The 22,711-nt window shown below is 36.8% G+C and overlaps 1 protein-coding gene across 3 annotated transcripts in view; it reads left to right on the forward strand.

Annotated features, from left to right (window-relative positions):
- LOC106504595 (uncharacterized) overlaps nt 1-22,711 on the forward strand; it is a 666,799-nt gene that overhangs the window by 638,451 nt on the left and 5,637 nt on the right. The window contains exons 7-8 of one of the 3 annotated variants that reach the window (XR_014812200.1): nt 14,666-14,721; nt 15,392-17,229. The exons of 1 other annotated variant lie outside the window; for it this stretch is intronic. The gene's annotated coding sequence lies outside the window, so the exon portion shown is untranslated. Of the gene's footprint in view, nt 1-14,665; nt 14,722-15,391; nt 19,967-22,711 lie in introns of those variants that run through there. One more of the 3 variants, XR_014812207.1, reaches the window with a different exon arrangement.

Genomic DNA, 22,711 nt, shown 5'->3' on the forward strand with positions numbered 1-22,711 from the left:
TTTTCAGATTCCACATGTCAGTGAAAGCATTTGATGTTTGTGTCTCATTGTATGGCTGACTTCACTTAGCATGATAGTTTCTAGGTCCATCCATGTTGCTAAAAATGCTGGTATTCCTCTTTTTCTTTATTTTAAAAGTTACTCTCTGCAGATCTCCCAGATTCTGATAGCACAAGCATTCTAGTTGCTTAGAAGGAAAATTCACTCATAACCTGATTCTGCTAATGGCCATTTAACCTAATTGATATGCCTCTGGATTTAATACTGTTTACCACTTCCTCTTTTATAAAATTATTACCTTTTTTGTTTTAACTTCACCATTATTTTCTGTTCTCCTTTTACTCATATTTCTTCTCAACTTATTCTTCATTTAACTACATCTTAAGTATTTATTTTACTCATGCTCTTTAATTCAGTTCCTTTGTTACTCATCAATGAAACATGATTTCAAGATGCTTAGCTGGCATGAGAGAGTATGTAGTCTGTAGCTATGGAATCCACTCTGTCATTAAGTAATTAATTCATTAATTGACTAAAATTTAATGAAATAATTCATTCCTACACATGATAATTCCTGGTCCAACATGTGGCCTCATTATTCTACCGTTATAGCTGGAAAGATAATTGTGATCAAATATCTCCTGAGAATTGTAATTGTAATAAAATTCAAGGGGTTACAAATTACAGAAACCACTCTACTCTGCTTAAGAAAACAAAAGGAAAGGAAAAAAAGAAAACACTAATTAGAGTAATATTGTAGCAGCATTCAAAGGTAAGGAGATATTTGGGCATTGGAAACAAATTGGAATGAGATATTTAAACTTCATTATTTGTCTGTTTGTATTAGTGGCCTATTGCCACAATAGTTCCAAATAAATAACTATTTCAAGAGAGCATAGACAGCAAGAATTAATTTCTTTTTGTCGTTCATATGTCTATTATAGGTTAGGCTGGGAAGCTGAGCCTTGGCTGGTTCTGTCTGGGATTTTTCTCCAGGCAGTGGATTGGCTATGGGTATTTTTCATGAGCTTTCTCATTCTCCTTGGATCCAGAGTTACCTGGAGTGCATACTTCTTCTAGTGCATCCCTGGAATACATGAGTCTGAGCTGAAATAAGTTATTCCTACTAAAGCATCAGCCTTCAACTTACATGTTGACACTTCAATCCAAATTTTGTTGGCCAAAGCAACATCAATAAGACAAGGAAAAATATTCTACCTCCAGTGGGAGATAGGACAAAATCACCTGGCAAAGGATTTGGGAATATATATATATATATATATATATATATGAATTGTGGTGGCAATAAAGAATTGGAGAATAATGATTTAATTCATCATACTCCTTCATTCTGTCTATTCATTGTGAATTATGTATAATCATTAAGGGGATCACAAATCACTCAGTTTCACAGGCTAAATGCCTCAGAAATGCACTTGACATATCCAGATTCATAATTTCTTACACCCAGTTAAACATAAAATTTCCTCAAATTTTCTCTCTCACTTTTAGTCCTTCTTTCATCTTTATTATTATTGCTTGACTTTAGATTTTATTGCTTTTGTATTATTATATAAATGCAGATTTTATTTTATTTATATTATTATATAAATTTATATTATGTGATAATATAAACATAATTGTAAATATATATGAGTATAACATAAATATAAATATTATATATGGATACTTGTTATATCTGTGAACTGGTTTTCCTGTCTCCTGTCTCTCCTTACTGCTAGCCACTATCCACATAGCATCTGGAATTCCACATTTCACTTTAAACTAAAATCCTGAGATTTTTATTTTGATAGGTTTGTAATTATTTCTCATTTTCAGAGATTAAAAGTCCCTAGAGTGGAATAGAAGTCCATTCACAGTCTCTCCCAACTCATTCTTCAAGTCTTACTTTCTTCTATCTCTCAGTATGAGCCCACACCTCAATCGCAATTACTTGTCATCTCTCTGTATTCTGTGCACTTTTATATGGATTTCATTTTTAGAACTTCATGTTTTCATTTTTAGAACTTGCTGTTGCCTATATCTATTTCCTTTTTGGAATTCACCTCAAATTTCAGACTTTGAGGAGCCTTAGCTGAGCTACTGTTTTCTTCCTGTGTCTCACCACAATACCTCAGTCATCTAACATATTTTTGGTCACATTACTTGACTCTTTATTATTAATCATTTTAGATACCACATTTATTTTCATCACTGCTTTGAATCTTTTGAGGTGGGCATTTTTTCCATCTTATGAGGAAGAAATCAGGGTTTTGGAGAATTTAAGTAACTTAACCAAGGTCAATGTATCCAGTAAGTGAAAAGGATAGTGTCCAAAGGCAGGTGCATCTCACCTCATGGAATTCCTGTTTTGTTCTCTCTCATTTCTTCTTTCATTTCTATTATCAATGCTTGACTTTAGGTTTCATTACTTTTATATTGATATAAGATAGGAGCTCTATTGCCTTTATATTTAGAATGTTTTCAGTGGCTATGTTATAATGATACAGAGTGTATAATTACAGAATGCATATCTCTCTATTTTCTACTGGTATGATTTAGTCACTCCAAGGACCTAGTTACATTATTCTTCTGTGTAGCTACCAGCTGGTAATCTTGCCCCCAGGTGTGTGTTGGACAAAATGTATAGCATGAACAAATAAACAGTAAAGGCAAGTGTAGTAAAACAACTGATTGCCCATTGGCAGGTATCTAGGAACCTGGTAGAAAATCAAGGCAGAGATATACAGAAAAGACCTTAAGTTGGTTAGAGGAGAGAGAGAACTTGGAAGGGGAGAAATTGTTAAGCTTTTTACTAGCCAGTACCAAAGGAAACTGCCTTATGGATCCAAACATACGCTGTTCAGAATTTCCCACAGGCTAAAGAAGGCAATCTCCATGTATTACAGGGCATGTTTTATTTCATTTTCTTCTTGTAAAAATGACTCTGTTCTGCTTGCAAAAGGAAAGTGTTTAGTTTTGCTTTTTGAATAATTTCCTGGGGAGAACCACTATGTTTATTGGGGAGGAGGGGATGGGAAACTTCAAAATTGGCTTTATTACGCAGAGCATTTTGAAAGTACTGTAAAGACATCATAAAATCTTTCTTTATAGAGGTCTCATTCCTACCCCTCAGACTGTAATTATTAACATAACCCTCTAGGCACTCTCTTGTCATCTCCACCTGAATGTCCTATCTTTGTTTTATCTGTGATCTTTCTCTCACTTTATTTTTTAAAGAGCCCTTGGCTACTCTCTAATGAGAAGTAACTGGGTTTCTCTAGCCTAGGTCACCCTCTATTGCTTGAAGGGAGAAAGAAGAAAGTTCACTGGAAGGTAAAGAGGGGAAAAAATATAAAAAAAACCTACTGGCAGACATAATCTTCTTAACATCCTCTTGTAACTACTAAGAACAACCTGCCTGATACTGAATTTTTGTTTTTGATTGACCAGAGTTTTTGTTTTTGTTTTTGTTTTTAAAGTGGAGTTCCCATTATGGATCAAAGGTAACAAACCCAACTAGTATCCATGCGGATGCTCGTTCTATTCCTGGCCTCACTCAGTGGGTTAAGGATCCAGCATTGCTGTGAATTGTGGTGTAGGTCGAAGATGTATCTTGGATCCTGCATTGCTGTGGCTCTGGTGTGGGTCAGCAGGTGCAGCTCCAATTTGACCCCTAGCCTGGAAACTTCTATATGCCACAGGTGTGGCCCTAAACAGACAAAATAAATAAATAAATAAGTCACAAGCCTACAATATTTCCCTCTGGAACACCTCTTGTTCTCTATTTTTCCTGTGATCTCTAAATGCTAATAAATCTGCTGAACAACAAGCTCTGGTGTTTCCTCCTGGATCTTCAAGTCCTATCCTTACAGCAGTTGGCCCTGGGTGAGGTTTTTTTCAATCAGTGTCAGCTTCAAGCCAGCAGCTTGCATCCTACTTCAAAATTTATGGAGCATGCTGATGAGAACAATGTGACTCCCTGGGAAAATGGCTGGGAGTTGGCAGAGGAGTTCTGTAAGTCTAAGCACTGCAGCTGGGCCATCGATTGTTCCTTCATCTTGTTGGACTTCAAAAGGTAACCTACCTTGTAATCTGTTATGCACCCCTAACCAAAAGCCAATTCTTAGAATATGTTAAAGCATTTTCCAAACCTCATCTCATTGAGCTGAGACTACTCCTTACCCCATCTTCAAGTTTCTAGGGTAGTAGGGGAGAGAAAAAGGAGAGGGGTGTTTGATTGATCAGTTCACCAATCTGTCGCAAATGCAAGTGGTCAGGAGGGGAAAAAAAACGAATGGGTTGTATTAAATGAAAGTGAGAGCATCTGGCAGCGAGTCTACTATATATTATGTAGATAGTATGTTCCAAGTGAGTAGATAGAAGGGAAATTAAAAGTAGACTCTGAAGCCAGTTTGCCTGGATTTAAATCTTGGTTCTATTACTTACTTATCAGCTGCATGAACACAGCGTTTACTTAAACTTTTTTGTTTTAAATTTTATTGAAGTATAGTTGATTTCAATGTTATGTTAATTTTGCTGTACAGCAAAAGTGACTCAGTTATACACACACACACATATATGTATATATATATATATATACTTTTTCATAATCTTTTTCATTATGGTTTATCACAGGATATTGAATGTAGTTCCCTGTGCTAGACAGTAGGACCTAGTTTTTTTATCCATCCTATATATAATAGTTTGCCTCTGTTAATCCCAAACTCCCAATCCTTCCCTACCCTAGTCCGCCTACACCTTGACAACCACAAGCCTGTTCTCTATGTCTGTGAGTCTGTTTTTGTAGATATGTTGATTTGTGTTGTATTTTAGATTCTGCATATAAGTGACATCATATAATATTTGTCTTTCTCTTTCTGACTTTGCTTTGCATGATTATCTCCAGGTCCATCCATGTTCCTGCAAATGGCATTATTTCATTCTTTTTTAAAGGCTGTGATTTAACCTTTTAATGTCTCAGTTTTCTCACCTACAGCATGAGGACAATTATGGTACTATCTCTTAGGAATGGTCTAAGGGCTGTGTGAGAAAATAGCAGGCATTCTTATAAGTATATCTGGCTCATAGAAAGTGCTTAATTAATGTCAGTTATTTGTTGAATAAAAAATTAAATAAATGGAGAGAAAGAATCTCAATCACTTTCAAGGTCCACTTTCTCTCATTCTTTAAATAATATCTGAGATATGGCTGAAAACATCCATACTGTTCCATAGTTTTTACATTTCTGAAAGTAACCTAAGGAGGAGAAAGCTCTGTCTGACATTTTACACACACACACACATACACACACACACACACACAGTATATATCACATATTATACACTATATTGTATGTACATTATAGATACTACATATTATATATATAAATCTTTATATATAGTACATGCACATCTGATGTATATATGTGTAGGTATATCACTTTATATCATATAAAGTGGCTTATGGAGGTTCCCAGGCTAGGGGTCCAATCAGAACAGTAGCTGCCAGCCTACACCAGAGCCACAGCAACTCCAGATCTGAGCCACGTCTGAGACCACAGTTCACGTTCCTAGTTGGATTCGTTTCCGCTGTGCCATGATGGGAACTCCATTTTCTTTTCTTTCTTTCTTTTTTTAATTTCAAATCAGTATGTTCGTAGAGAGGAGAATGATTCTTTTGAAATTTAAATGTCTAGATTGTGACTGTATTTGTATTAGGCGCCTGAGAACTGATACTCTGATATTACTTGGTTTAGAGAGCATTTGCTTTATCAGCTTTTAGGGGTACTGTTTCATTTGGGCCAAAACAGTCTCTTAGGAGCAGCACATTTTGACCTGCTAATAGAGTGTAAGGGAACAAAGAGCACTGGATTCTAAATGTCAAATTGATGGGATCATGTTGTAGGAGACCGACTTTGTAATTGCCTCGGCTCTTGCTGTCACTCAGTGTGAACCTCCTTCTCATTTTCTGGTTGGTTTATTTAAATACATTTTTGTTTTTCTGTCACCCCCCCCCAAAAAAAAGAAACTGATGTAAAACCATGAGAGTTACTGATCATCTTCAGTGACATATGTAAGAAAGCAGTGCAGAGGACTGTTAGGTACGTCCAGATGCACTCAGTTTCAATTAGGGGCAGGGTTTGGCCAAATTATACATCAAAAGAGGCATCCAATGTGGTAGAAAGAGCATGGGGTTGGGAATCCGGAATGGTTCGAGTCTTAACTCTATTGCTTGCTAGCTCATAATTCCAGTTTTAGATTTCTAAGTTTCCTCATTTATACTCAGAGGCCTCCATATTATTCCCCCTGGACTTTGCTTTCTATACAGGGAGAATTATAGCTCCTTATGGCTGAGTATTTTATTAGTGTTCCTGGAGAATTCAGTCTGCTAGCTTGACTAAGATTTTTTATCATTGTTATAGGCTTCAAGTCCCCTTCAAGGAGATGAAACTCAAGAGCCTCTGGCCATGTTTCATGGTAATGCCCCTCCCCACAGCTTGACCAGCCTGAGCTGCTGAGTCCCTACTAGTATCCATGAGGGCGAGGGTTCGATGTTGCCATGAGCTACAGCAGAGGTCACAGACACGGCTCAGATCTCACATTGTTATGGCTGTGGAGTAGGCTGGCAGCTACAGCTCTGATTCACCCCCTAGCCTGGGAACTTCCATATGCTGCAGGAGCAGTCCTAAAATGACAAAAAAAAAAAAAAAAAAAAAAAAAGACAGAAAGGAAGAAACTGCCAAATTGTATTCCCAAGTAGTTTTGCATTCCTATCATCAACAAATGAGTTTCTGTTCTCCACATTCTCGCTGGCATTTGGTATCATCCGTGTTCTATCGGTCTTATTTTTTAGTTTGATAATCTGGAGTAAGTTAATTCATCTGTTATCATCTCAGTTTTTTCATTGGTAAAATGGGATATCCTAAACCTGAAAATTTACTAAGTTATCTAGATAGTGTTTAACACGCATTAGTTTTTTTATTTTTCATTTTCTTCTTAAAATATAAATATTTGCTATGTTTTTTTTTTCCTCAAAGAAAAAAAATGGAACCCTCTGTCACTGTGGGGGTCACAGTTTTGTGCTTTCGCATTGTTTTCATCTGCCCTGGAATAGTCTTCTTCCCTTTCTTTTTTAACTAGTAAAGCTTTATTTTTCTTCTCTTAAGGCTCATCTTACATATCACATAGGTAGAATATTACGCATCTCCTCTACTATTAATATGTAAAGAACTAACAACTTGGAGAATATACCCTACCAGATGTCAGTTCAGCACATGTGTGGGTTATTCTTTTTAATTCTCATAACACCCTGTATTTTGATTATCTCCATGTGATTGAAGATATAAAGTGACAAACTCAAGATCACATCATTCATAAATGATAGCGTAGTAGAGTGTCTAGGATTCTAACTTGTTTATTTATGTAGTCCTAAACTTTCAAGCAAATTACTTTTTTTCTGCTGTCTTTCTCTGCTTCCAAAGGACTTTGTACTCACCTTTTGTCTAATCCTTATGCAGATTCAGTAGAATCATTTTCACACACTCATCTTCCCTATTAGGCTATGAATATCTCCAAGTCAAGGGCCTTAATCTGTTGATCATTGCCTCTCAGCTCCTGCAACACTCTTCAGGATATATTAAAAAGATAATTGGCGCTTGGGTTAACATATGTCCAAGTAGTGACATCCAGTTTCCAAATAATCAATTTGTCATACAATGGAGTTATTAGCAAAATGTTGCTTAGCAGAATGCAGTCCTTCCTGTGACATTCAGAGGATTCCTCAGAACAAAGAAGGGCTTTAGGAAACATACATCATTATAAATATCAGTTATCAACAGCCAGTAGGAATAAACATATGCTTTGTTCAAGGTACCACCTTTTCTGTAACTATAAATTTCCAAGGAATATAGCAATAGTCACATTTCCTGACAGCTGCCAGTATTTGAAATCTCAGCCTGGACCACACAGACTTATGCACATTATTCATGAGTCTCTCCAGTGAAGTATTTGTAGAGAGCTCAGCAAAAAGTTGTTTTGTGGGATTTGCATAAATAAATTTTAAAAGATTCAACATATTCTAGCATCTTATTATTCTAATACAGAAAATAATTTAAATCAAATTAATAAGGAGTCAGGAGTCATATTTTCTCATTAAAGTTAGCAATTTAAAAATTTAACACCTTTTCAATGAAATATAGAAGCAAAATTTACTGCCCTCATTTGATTCGTTATCTATTTTTGTAAGTCCTCAAAGTAGCAAACAATTACTCTTGTCTGTTTTTGTTACAGTTTTGGAAAGATCTAGGGCAACCCTTTTACACTTTTTCTTTCTTCATCATGTTTAAATGCAGACAACAAGGACACTTCACGAGCGTATGCCAAAGACATCAATCGTTTTTTAATGAGGCCATAACCCTGAGTAGGTCATGGAATATTAAAAATAAATGAACATATTGCTGTCACTGGGGACTGAACTCTCTTGGCTGAAGGGTATCGATGAGGAAACACAATACCAGGACACAATACACCGCACAGCCTACATTTCAAAGGGCAGTTAATTAGCAGAAGCTGTATGAACGACCCTTGCCCATGTCCTTGGTGCACTCAAGTTATGACTGTGTCAATGAGAGAACCGTGCACTGTTCTTCTCAAAAGAAGCCATTTGGCTGAGACACATGACCAGGCTTTATCTACACAGTCAATTGTGAGAATTAAAAGGTCAGTCACTCAATAGGAAAGATTTCCCTTTTAGTGGTCCTGTCTAGCAAGGAGATTATCCTCTTGAATGAGCAAGAATGAGAACAATAATTTGTGAAGACCAAGACACAATCAATGAAAATTCTGAGAGGAAGAGGGAGTTGAATGAGAAGATAGGGTGTTACTATAATGACATTTAGGCTCTTCCTTTTCAGCTCTTCATCTATCCCTCTAGGCTCATCCTCCACTACTCACCATCACACAATTAGTGCAGAAGCAAGATGGAATGCCCTTATTTTCCTGTTTACATCTGCTCCATTGAACTTGCAGCCATTGCATGTGTTCACTTCAGGTGGGACATCCTTCTTGCCTATCTTCTCGGATAATGTCCAATCATTATTCTAGTCTCAGATTATGTGCTACCCTTTCTCTTAAGGCCTCCAGGTTCTGCTTGGCCTATTGTGGGCAGATGTGGCACACGTGTTTATAACAGCCACGAAACTTCCCTAGGAAGGAGCTGTCTGGGAAGCACCTTCTCAGGGAGCGATTTCATTTTCCTGTCATCAAGGGAAAATCCTTTATCTATCTGTTGCTGTGGTCTGCAGACAAAAATGGCATGTATCACTTTCAAGTTAAGATATATAAGAAGTGGTTGTGTCCTCTTCTGACTCGCTTCCAACATCCTGATGCTGAAGACAAAGCTTTAAAGACCCAAGAGGATGGCTGAGGAAGAAGATAACTGAATAACACATGGGATAAAACCACCTTTCTGCCATATGGAATCTCTGCATGGAAATTTGGAATTCATTAATTTTTCCAGCTAAGAGTTCCCTTAATAATGAAATATCCAAGAATAGTTTAACATATTGACTCTGTGCCAGGGAACTTGCCTTTTAAAAGGCTAATTATAGCATGATATAATCACTCTTTGTTTGCACATCTCCTTTCCTAGTGGACTTAGGAAAAATGCCAGCTTTCTAGCTTTATTGCCTAGTAAACTGGTCACACAATAACAGGAACACAATAAAATAAGATGAAGGAAGAATAATCTGAAAACATCTCTTTAATAAGCACCTTCTCTGCAAAGTAATATATGTCATTTATCTCCTTTAATCCACATCTGTATAATGAGTATTAATATCTATGTTTTCCAGAAGATGATAGTATTTTGCTCATTCAATGAGTGTTGATTACTGATTCTCTACCACAGATTTTAAAAGGAACCAGAGAAAATATTGTGAAAATGGAGACTTTTTTGTGTGTGTTCTTTGAAAAAATATGGAAATGTAGTTTATCTCCAAATGTTTTATCTTCAATGTCACTGGGGAAGCTTTTAAGAAACACACATCCCTATTGGTCTGTTGATTCATAGTCACACAGGTAGATATACAGCATAGTAGTGCTGTTTTGTTAATCAGGTTTTTCTACCCTTAAACCAGCAATCTTTCTGAATTAAAGAATTACTAGATTGTTTCTTGTTCCATGAAGAGTATCGATAGTGAGATCAGTGGACTTGGCTTGCTGATTGTCACAATTTGGTTAATTAATTGTTAAGAGAAGACATGAGATAATATAACCTTTAAGTTCATTGAGATTTGGCAAGAAATTGAATCACGATTTTGTTGACTGTTTGGCTACTTTGGAAGAAATACCCCATGCTCTTTCCCAATGATCCAGCCCTCTCTCCATAGTCACTGGAGATAACTTATGATCCTAGAGCTGTAAAGGAAACCACATAAAGAGGTTAAGTAATTTCTTCAAGGGTAGAACAGGGATTTGAACTCTGGACTCTTTAGTTCTAGTCCACTGCACAGCAAAAGAAACCTTATCTCTCTCCCTTAGTAATGGAAAAGCTGTCCCTTACCATTGCTTTACTCTAATAATTTTTTTCATTCTTTGGACTAAATTAAGCCTTTATGATATGGAACATATTAAAAACACAATCTCTTCACACTTAATAGAAAACTAACTTTCTCAGTTCAGTATTAAGAACGCCATGCTACCAATGTCTTATGAATAGCGAGCAACCTCTGGCCAGTGTGATGGGTGAATTACAGCAGAGAGGCTGTTTTAGTTTGTTAGGACTGCCATAACTGAATACCACAGGCTGGGTGGCGTGAACAACAACATTTTATTTTCTCATATTTTTGGAAGCTACACATCCATGATCAAGGTATTTGGCAGGATTAGTTTCTTCTGAGCCCTGAGCGCGTGGTTTGCAGATGACCGATCCTCTTTTCACTATGTCCTCAAATAGTTTCTTTTCAGTAAGGCTGCATCTCCAGTTTTTTGTGAGTCCAAATTTCCTCTTCTTATAACACACACCATAATGGATTAGGACACACCATAATGGTCTCATTTTGATCACCCTTTTAAAAGTCCTATCTCCAGGAGTTCCCGTCATGGCTCAGTGGTTAACGAATCTGACTAGGAACCATGAGGTTGCGGGTTCGATCCCTGGCCTCACTCAGTGGGTTAAGGATCCGGCGTTGCCGTGAGCTGTGGTATAGGTTGCAGACGCGGATCCAATCCCACGTTGCTGTGGCTCTGGCTAGGCTGGCGGCTACAGCTCCGATTAGACCCCTAGCTTGGGAACCTCCATATGCCTCAAGAGCAGCCAAGAAAATGGCAGAAAGACAAATAAATAAAAAAAAATAAATAAAAGTCCTATCTCCAAATATAGTCACATTCTGAAATAATGGGAGCTATGGTTCAACGTATGATTTTGGGGGAGAGGGAAGTCACAGTCATCCCATAACCCCTTCTAACTGAATATTCCTGAACATCAGTAAAGATGCCAAAGACGAGTGTTTCTCATGGCATCTATTAAGTCAACATGACTTTTTTTTTTCCTGAAAAAAATATTGAAGTAAAAATAAACACCAGTATTGGACTTGATTTTTGGCACAGTGGTTTAAGGATCCAGTGTTATCACTGCAGCAGCTTCGGTTGCTGCTGTTGCACAAGTTCGATCCCTGGCCCGGGAACTTCCATATACTGTGGGCCTGGCCAAAAAAAAAAAAAAAAGGAAAGAAAGAAAGAAAAAATCAGTCTTTATTTAGCTCCTATGCACAAGTTCCTATGCACAAGTGTTATACCCATGATGCTACCATAATAATATTATCCTGATAATAAACTATTTTTTTTTTCCTTCGAGTGGCTCCAAAGTGTATGAAGTCATTGCCGTATATTGATATATTGAAATGAGTCCTTGGTGCTTTTGTCTTGGTGTCTGCTGATACAGTTTATTATCTGAAATCTAATTGGATTCTTTCTGAGTAAATGAACTTTTTCAGTTGACTTAAATGTCTTCAAAAGTAATGACGGTATGAAGTGGGATTTATTTCTTGCCCAGGTATATGCAACCTTCTAACCCTATCCTTTATATCCAGGTAACATTCTTACTCTTGCTTGAAATCTGAAATTCAATTGCCGAACAGTTAAAATTCACAGTACAAGGTCAATCATTATGGATGACGCTCGCTTGGAGCTAAGCCTCCTCCTTGTCTTTGTTTGCATGTCAGCTGGATTTCTCTGTGAGCATAAACCCCATCAATATCCATCCAAGGAAACTGGCTTCAAGAATAATTTGAGAGTGCATATGGGCCATGATCAAACAAAGGGTTTTGTACTTTCAGAATACATTTCAGGGAATGCATAGCAAATATCCCATTTCAGGGACGAAATGCAAATGTTTGTACAGTAGGGTAGACTACAAAGATGGTCTGTTTCATCGGATGTCAGTAAAGGTGTTTCTAATGGCTGCTGTTTCCCCGGAAAAGCAATATAGTAGATTTATAAGCACAGGTATTCAATGGTTTCTCCCACAACCCTGCCTCGGCTGTTGTTTGAGGGGCAAGTTTTCTTAACCTCTTTCTGACTCAGTTCACTCTCCTGTGGCATGCAAAAAAAGGAAAATCATGCCTGATCATAATAGACATAAATATGAGAATGGATTTAATTTTTGTAGCCACAATGAACAGCCTATATTATGTTCTCAGTAAATATTAAGTTAAAATATTATCCTATAATGCACTGTAAAATACAATTTTCCAGCAGATCTGAAATATATCAGAGAAGTCAAGCAATATTCAGGACTCTTACTAATGTTTTGTATTTTCCTGGGTCCTATCATAAGAGTCCCGAGTTTTACTTCATTCATATGCTATTGCTAGGAGTGGAATTTCCCCCCAGGAGCATTACAATTTGGGGACACTTGTACACCCACAGCACAGCAAAACAGGGGATATACACTTTTCTACAAATTCTACTCCATTTATCATTTTCATTAATTTACAAGAAAATTATTGGCATATTTTCTATTTGCTCTTTTCCCTTCACCAATGTCACATATAGTGAATTGCTTGAATAGGAAACAAACAAAAATAGTTCCTGTTAATTATTGTTAAATTGTTCACAGATGTGTTCAATACTTTCCACAGTATCTTTTTTGTTTGTTTGTTTGTTTGTTTTGTTTTTACTTTTTAGGGCCACACCTGCAGCATATGGAGGTTCCCAGGCTAGGGGTCCAATTGGAGCTACAGCTCCTGGCCTACACCACAGTCACAGCAATGCAGAATCCGAGCCACGTCTGCGACCTACACCACAGCTCATGGCAACACCAGATCTTCAACCCACTGAACGAGGCCAGGGGTTGAATCCGCAACCTCATGCTTCCTAGTTGGATTCGTTTCCACAATGGGAACTCCACACAACACCTTAATAGTAGTGAGATGTGCTTTAGAGTTAAAAAAAAATGGTGCCCACCAATTCCAAATAATAAAATTTAAAAAAAAATGAATAGAAACAGAGAGCTGGAGAAGAGGAGGAAGAGGAAGAGGAGGAAGAGAAATAGGAAGGGAAGGGAAGGAAGCAAACAAAGAGGAGGAAAAGGAGAAGAATAATAGGAAAGAAAGAAGAGAAAAGGAAGAGAAGAGAGATAAGAGAGGAAAAATGCCCAAGTCTTATGTTTGGAAGTTAAAAATTAACATATTTAAATACCTTTCCTTCTCATCTGAAATTTGATTTGGTAAAAGTCAAATGATCATCTTCCTCAGGTAGCTTTTATCCACAAATATTGATATGAGTAGAATAGATTCAATAACGTTTAGTTCTACAGATAATTCATGAACCTTGTATGTATTCAATTTCCCATGAGATATTAAGAAAAATTATATTTTTGTTTATTTTGTGAAATTGAAGTAGAGTGGATTTTGAATCACATTGAGGTTCAGATCCCAGCTCCAAATATGTGACTTTCCCTAGGGGAAAGTGATTTAACTTTCTGTTTCTTTTTGTGTACATAATGGAGATAAATTTTTCTATTTTAAAGACTTGTTTTAAAGCCAAGTCAGGCAGTGATTCTAAAATACAGAGAAGGCCAGATAGATACATAGCAGATTTGTCATATATTTTAGTTTTATGTCCACCTGGTTTCAAGAAACTTGGATTTTCCTTGACACAATACAGCATGAGCATCAACATGCTTATCAAGTACCAGATTGTATATGGTTGTAGAGCCGCATAAGCTACTCAGACAGAACTCAGGAAAAGGACATTGCTGGAGCCTGTACCCCAGAAGGGACAGGGGTAGCCTACTGAAAGGAAAAGAAAGGAAGTCTTTGCAGAAGTGGAAATTGGTGTTCAAGGAAGGCCATGGAATCAGAGATGGACGAGGAAACAAGATGGGTCTTAAGCTCCTTTGACTGAAAAGTGTCATAAACAACTTCTTTGGTAGAATTGTTGGTTTAGATGATGACAAGAAAGCAATGCTCCTTGGATACAGTAAATCACCAAACAGGAACCTAGGAGAAGGATTTTGTTGCTGACACTCCTGCAGGAAGCTTTCTTCCTGAGACCAGGTCATTTGTACAAAATCCATGGAAAAAGGGCAAGGGAAGCTAATTTAATTTTCCTTTCAAGACAAGGAACAGTATTCATAACCATTTCTTGTTTCTATTTTTCAGCTATGGTACTGAGCACCTCATAAAATTTGCCATTAATTCATAGAACGTGCTGCTAGGTAGGTATTTTGAATGAATTGTTAATTAAAGAGAAAAATTAAAGGTATAAGAGTAACAACTTAATCAAGGATTTACAATTGTAAGTGGGGTGGCCAAGTCTTGAAGTACTAAAATTTTATTTTATTTTATTTTATTTTATTTTATTTTATTTTATTTTCCCACTGTACAGCAAGGGGGTCAGGTTATCCTTACATGTATACATTACAATTACAGTTTTTCCCCCACCCTTTCTTCTGTTGCAACATGAGTATCTAGACATAGTTCTTAATGCTATTCAGCAGGACTAAAATTTTAAAGTATGATAATGTAGAAAAATTGACTTTTTCATTTTGATAAAATTAATTGACTACATTTTTAAAGATGTATAGATTTATGTGACCACCAATATAATCATGGTTCAGAATAGTTCCATCACCCCCTGAAAATTCATTTGCTCTGTATCCTTATCGTCACCCCCTAGTCCTACTCCTAACCTCTGGTGCAGAATAAGACAGTATATTTGAGAATGGCTTCTTTTACTGCATATAATGCCTTTGAGACTCACACAAATTGTTGTGTGTATCAGTAGTTTGTCCATTTTTATTACTGAATGGTATCCCAAAGTGTGGATATACCACTGGGTTTTTGTTGTTGTTGTTTCTTTGATTGATTTTTTTTTTTTTTTTCCAGCTGCTCCCATGACACATGGAAGTTCCTGGGCCAGGAGTCACATCTGAGTCACATCTTCGACCTATACCACAGCTTCGGCAATGCTGGATCCTTAACTCACTGCCCCAGACCAGGGATTTAGCTTGGCCTCAGCAGAGATCTGAGCCACTGCAGAGACTAGACTGGATCCTTAACCTGCCATGGTGCACTGGGAACTCCTGTTTTTGGTTTTTTATCCAATCACCCAGTAAATAACATGAATTCAGATTCATCGGATATTTCCTATCACCAATCTAGGGGGATTTTTCTAAGCCCTTAGGAATATGTTGTATCTCACTAATAATTCAGATTATTGATTTTTTTCTCAATTTTACTTTCTTTGATAACACTATCTCTTCTTTTCCTTCTCATGTACATGAATAAGCAATAATGTAGTGTAGTGGTTAAGAGCATATATTCTCTAGCCAGACTTCTCAGGTTTAAATCTTTACTTCGCAATGTACTTACTGTGTGGCATTGGTAAATTCCTTAATCTTTATGTGCCTCATTTTCTCTGTCTGTAAATTAGGAATAATAATGCTATATCTACCTTATAAGTTTCTTATGAGTGAAATAAATGAAACACACAAATTCTTTGAAAACTGCCTATCATAAAGTTACTGCTGTAAAATATTAGCTATCTCCAGACCCTTATACATGGGTTTAGTGAAAATAATACACCAACAAATTTTAGAATTACTTTTTATTTGTGCATGAATATAGAGAATTAATATAATGTCAAATACTGACTGTGAGGTTGAAAAAATTAGATTTGATACCATATATCATGCTTTTAGGGAAGACAGAATGTAAGGAAGTACATCACCGCCTCTCATGTCTTTTGGAGAGTGAGAAGCGAATTAGGTTTTATGATGAAATTATGTTTCTAAATTCAATTTCATTTCAAGCAGCAAAATAAATGTGCTGTTCTTTGCTGCAACTTGACAAAATAGCATTGATTCTACTTCATTTCTTATGTTACTTCTGTTCCTTACGTTCTTAAAGAACAGCAAAGAGAAGATTGTCAAAGCAAAGACTCCTCCCTTTTCTTTGAAAAAAAAATAACATTTTATTTTGGTATTGATCTTTTAAAAGTGCTTGTATTTGTATTCTTCCTAATTCAGAAGGCCAAGGCTGTACTCGGGGTATTGTGTACAAATAATATTCACTTTTTGGTATTTAACCAAAACTTATATAAATCTATTCGCATTGCTAATATATTGTTATTACATTGAATAATCTGTTAAAGGTTTTTCTTTAGGTTCAAGTGCCTCTGGGTTATAAATAATGCCAAAATATTTAACCTGGATATTTTTGGAATAAGACAGAAAATGACAGATTTACTTTTCTCCTGAAAACTAACAAAACTAAAACTATCTTTCATTGTATCCATAAAAAAAGAAAATAAATGCAGACCAAAAAGAAAATATACTGACACATACCTATAACACAGTGTGCTCAGGACTTTTCATATACTTTCACAAATTCCTCATTTCTAGGGGGAAAAATCCTCCATTTATCTGCTCCTGAATATAGAACTCTCGACATCATCTTTATGTCTGACTTCATAAACTATGACCATACTTTCCAAATAATATGACTCTTGACATTTGACCTTGTCTTTTGTCTTCTTGGACATTTTCTTTGATGTATGCATTTTCTTGTTTGCTACCCATTCTGAAACTACTCTTAAGAAGTTCAGATTTATCTTAGAAATAGATTGTAATTATAGTCTTTTAGCACTTTTCCTGTTTCTAACTATTCTCATTTGCCTTTTCTACTTAGTGTCATAAATAAACTCCTAAATCACTCCTTTTTCATCTCTCTGCTGAAAAGTCTATTCCTTTCTCATGCTCGTTCCAGCTGTAGTCATCCAATGATACATTTGGTAGCAATTCCTTCCCACCTCTCTATTGTTTGGGTAAAACATTGTATAGTTATTCTTAATTTATGCCCTTTCTTGCACTTTGCTCACTCAGATGATCCATTTTGCTCTATGTCCATTGAATTGAGACGCCAGTTATTCTCACTCCCCTGTTACTTTCCTATAGGTTAAGCAATAGCCTATGCTTAGTTTATCTGTAGCTGCATAGATTGCTCCAAATTTCTCCAAATTTTTTTTTTTGCGTGATTTAAAGCAATGTTTTACTTTTTTGCATTGCGCTTTGGGTGAGGGGGCTCAGCTGAGTAATCTCACTTGAGATCTTTCATACATTCAGAGTCTGATAACACATGAAGACTGGATGTCCAAGATACTTTACTCACTTGGCTGTCAGTTGATTCTGACTTTCGACTAGAGTTCCTCTGGACTTGTCAACTGGACCAGCCACCTATGGAAATTTCATGTAGCTTGTGTTTCTCACAATATGGGGATGAGGTTCTAAGCTGGAGCGTCTCAATAGTGGAGCTTTAAGAAAAGTAGTTCAAAGTTGTGGGGATTGTGAAGTCCTTCTATCATTCCCATATCATTTCATTATGAAAACAAGTCATTAAATCCACCCTACACTCAAGAGAAGGAGAATGAATGACCCTCTAGCTCTTAATGTTGAGAAGCAGCAAGTATATAAAACAGGGAGAGAAAGAACTCATGAGGATCACCTTGGGATGACTGTAGCCTCTTCCTTGTCTTTGTTTCCATCTTTGTCCGCCTTCACCTAATTTTTACTGAATCTTCAAGAGTAATTTTTTTGCAAATATTTTTCAGATTATATTAGTCCTCTGCTTAAAACCTTATAATGGCTCCCGGTATTATTTAGAGTAAAAGCCAAAGTCCTTACACTGACCTACGAAACCCTATACAGTTTGGCTGTTACTTCCTTAAACATAATTTTTACAACCCTATCTGTTGTTGCTTTGCTTTAGTCCCACTGGTTTTCTCACAGTTTTCCTTAAACACTCCAGGGATTTTCCTGACCTGGGGCATTTGCATTCCCACTGCCTAAAATGTTCTTCACTCAGATATCTACATGGGTACAAGTCTTTATTTAAGTCTTTATTTAAATCTCAGTTCCTCCATGAGGTCTACTGTGAATATCTAATTTAGAATTACAACGTTCACTTCTGTTTTGATAGGGATCTTGATTTGTCATATGGTCTTATGCATGCTTGTTTCTCTATAATCTATTGGAGATGAGTTTTGGAGAACAAGAATTTTGGTATGCATTTTGCAGTTTTTTTTTTTTTTTAATTTGGAAACGTGTATGCTTGGGATGTATCATCAAATATCTCTGCATGCCTTAGACGTGCTGCATCAGCTGACCACCCTTGAAGAGGCTTGGGCCTTCTAGAACAGACAATTGAATCAGATAAAATACACTATCATATTCTATATTAGTCAAGTACTTTCTTTTCACCATTCATTTTCTCTTTCTTTTCCTGACAAAATAAATGATTTTTACTCTTTTCAGCAACTTACCCATTTTCAAATATCAGTTTCTAACCCTGCTTCACTTCTTCCATGTATATCTATGCTCCAACTCTTATTGTAAATATTGCTTGTTTCAGGAGAAGACATTTTAATTCAATGGTTTCCTATGCATGATCCCTGGTGGCATCTGAAGCTCTTTCAAGAGGTCTTTTGGATCGAAATACTTCAAAATAAAACTAAAAACTTATTTACCTTTTACGTTCGCTTGTTCTACAAAGGACAGCACTAAAGTTATATTTATAGATGAATGAAGTTCTACAATACAGCTCAGGATATCATATCCTGTCGCTTTCAAATACGGTAGGAATAAAGGGAAAAAGAAACACATTCATGTTTTCCAAATAGAATGAGTGAGAGAAGACAAAGAGTGAAATTGTAAAACTGGGTTAAAAAAGCATAATTGTGAAGTTGGATTAAAAAATACCTAGTGTGTGAAACTTTGAGAAACAGACAACCAAAATATTTGTTTCAGTCAAAAGAATTCCAGCTCTAATTATTAGCACCTAATCATGATGCCTCAGCCTTTGGTTAAGTTTCCTGTTTGGCCCATTGTCAATGATACATGGGGTGTTAGATGGAGAACAAAGTTAAGACAAGGTGTCAATTACCACATCTGGAATGAATTGAGCCTTCCTTCTAGCCTTATTGTTAACACCCTCTTAACACCTTTCTTTTTATACTGCCTAGGCTAGAAAGGGGTAAATTGGTGGACAGGTAAGACAGTACAGCTGGAAGTACTTGTCCAGTATATTCACAACCATCTAGATGGGAGGAACTATTCCATGCTATAAAGACTTGATTACTGCTGGACATTTTCTTCTGCTTAATTGACCATCCACTCTTCTTTAGTACACACATCCCCAAATAATACTGACAATGGAATCAGATAAAATACACTGATTGAGTACCTAATTTGTAGATAAAATGAGAGATCTTAAATCAACACATATACTGAGAAATTAAACAAGCGCAGGACCTAGACTTTGATGACTTTCCAGAAAAGATAATGGAAGTGGAGTTCCCATCGTGGCACAGTGGTTAACGAATCCGACTAGGAACCATGAGGTTGCGGGTTCGGTCCCTGCCCTTGCTCAGTGGGTTAACGATCCAGCATTGCCGTGAGCTGTGGTGTAGGTTGCAGTCGCAGCTCGGATCCAGCATTGCTGTGGCTCTGGCGTAGGCCAGTGGCTACAGCTCTGATTAGACCCCTAGCCTGGGAACCTCCATATGCTGCGGGAGCGGCCCAAAGAAATAGCAAAAAGACAAAAAAAAAAAAAAAAAAAAAGATAATGGAATTATACTAAACCATGTTTTTATTTAAATTTCTCCTTATATATATAAATATCAATTGTTCGTGTTAGCAAGACAGCTTGAGTGGCATAAGAGGGAGGCTTATCTAAAAAAGAGAAAACTCGGAGTTCCTGTCATGGCTCAGTGGTTAACGAATCTGACTAGGAACCATGAGGTTGAGGCTTCAATCCCTGGCCTTGCTCGGTGGGTTAAGGATCTGGCGTTGCCGTGAGCTGTAGTGTAGGTTGCAGACGTGGCTCGGATCTTGCATCCCCCGTTGCTGTGGCTCTGGTGTAGGTCGGTGGCTCTGATGTAGGTCGGCGGCTCTGGCTCTGATTCGACCCCTAGCCTGGGAACCTCCATATGCCTCGAGGGAGGCCCAAGAAATGACTATATATATTCAAACTTTCATCCACTGTTCAGAAGCCCTTTCCCTTGTTTCTCTGGGCAAAACAGGATTCAGTCAATGCCCAGCTCATAATTTACTTCCTTGGAGAATGTCTCTCACCCTACGGAATTAATTCTGTAATCTTTTGTGTTGATCATATCATTAGCACTGCCCTTATCACATCATTAATTGATAAGCCCTGATTATATCTTCATTAAGGATTTTAAACTGGGATGACTGAAACAGTGATAATAACAAAAGTCAAGTTAAGAGAGGATTTATTTTTAAGGAAAAATTATTTGATTTTAGGTTATATAACAGGTGGAATGTCTCATGCCTGACTACATGACCCCCAAAAAAAAAAGAAGAAAAAAAAAAGACAAACAAACAATAAATAAATATATGAAAAATAAAAATAAAAAAGAGAAAACTCTATTCACACCAAGGGTGAACCTAAGATTTCAGCTATCCTGGTCCAGAAGATATGGAAAGAGCTCAGTTACTAGAGGTACTGAAAGCCAACAGACATGAGTTCAAGTCCAAGTTATGACAATTACCAAGCAGAAGTGCCCCTTCACTTTTTAATGTAGGTGCCATTTTCTTCAAGTGTAAGTTCCTACGCAGATCTGAAAAATCCTGTGGCTCTGAGTAAAGATGTACTTTTAAGCCCACAGATGTGGTAGAAATGCCAGCTGCAGGCACTTGTCCTATGAAGCATATCAGTCTGTGATGAGGGGGTTGGTTTTGAGCTAAGTTGTCACTCTGATTTCTGACTGTCTCCCAGGCTCTGACCCTGCAGTCACTCAAAGGACAGAGCCACTCAACTGTGCAACACAAACCAAAGAGAAGTGACAGGCATGCAAAGGTCTCAGTCACCAACATGTGTTCTTGTAGGGAAATGCCCTAAGTATTCAATCCTTGGAGCCACAAGGGCAACAGACTAAGTCAAAAGAGGCAGATGCATCTATTTAAAAAGAAAGAGGCTGGCTGACACTTTAAAGAGGATCCCAAAGTAAAGAGAGAAATTTGGTCATCTATAATAGGTGACAGAATGAATTCCTAAAGGATCACATATTCTTTGAATGCTTTTGGTTTTACTGTAGGACACTAATGTTTCAAAGTCAGTGGAAAATAATTGTTATTTGCCTCCTTTGTTGTGCAATAGACTTGTATTCATCAAATAATTCTTCAGAATTCATTTCGATATAACTTGACTCCATAGAAACTTTATTGCAACTTGGTCTTCCTTTCTATGTTTGCATGCAATATGTGACTGATATTTTTAATCAAAACCACACTCATTTGTGTACCCTAAATCCCCCACAGCCCTAATTAAAAATGAAAAGTCTTCTGTCTAATAACTTCTGAGGTTGTTGAATTTCACAAATTCACCATTATCCCTTCCTGAATTTTATTTTACGACTTGGTCAACAGGAATGGTTTGCTGCATTTGGAGATTTCAGGTCTTATTTGTCCAGTGTAAAACTTGGCACTGAATCCTAAGCTAAATTTGCCACATAGGCTTTATGGAGGGTATTCTGGGTGAAATGAAATAGTCTGCAAAGATAATGATACTCTCATAATCTCTGCTTATTAAATTGTCAAGCATGGTGACATTCTTTATTAGCCTTTACTGCTTTTACTTTTTAAAAATAGTATAATAAAACTTTCCTTCTATCCCCCATACACACACATAAGTCAATATAATTTTTATTTTCTGAAGAGTTTTGTTTTGCATAGACATATGACTTTAAAGAATATATACATACAAGACATATGAGAAGCCATTATCTCTATGTGGTAGTGTAAATTGGCTGACAGCTTTCCTTATAATCTTCTGTATTTTCCAAAATTTTTCTTTTAATATATTTTATTTATAAAATTTTCACTAGAGGAGATTCTTCAGACATTGTACACATCCATATACATCCATTGCTGAAAAATTCTCCACATAGCAATGAATGATATTAAGATATTTTTGATAGTTGGCATAGGTCTTCACCAGGAGCTGAGAGTGAACGGAAGCATTTGAGATTCAGAGGTGAAAGAACTGGCATCTAAAAGCAACCCTGAGGATGTTTTCTTAGATGCTCATGATTAGGAACATTTTTTTCCCTTCCCTTGCCTTCCAACTCATAGCAGGTTAATGGCATTGCCTCCACAGGGAAGCATGTGCCTGCCATCTCAACAGTTGGAA

The sequence above is a fragment of the Sus scrofa genome, chromosome 8 (genome assembly GCF_054392235.1).
Source record: "Sus scrofa isolate SSC_HxYL_T2T_F1_AM1 chromosome 8, Sscrofa_HxYL_maternal_Yorkshire_Landrace_v2.0, whole genome shotgun sequence".
Lineage (NCBI taxonomy): Eukaryota > Metazoa > Chordata > Mammalia > Artiodactyla > Suidae > Sus > Sus scrofa.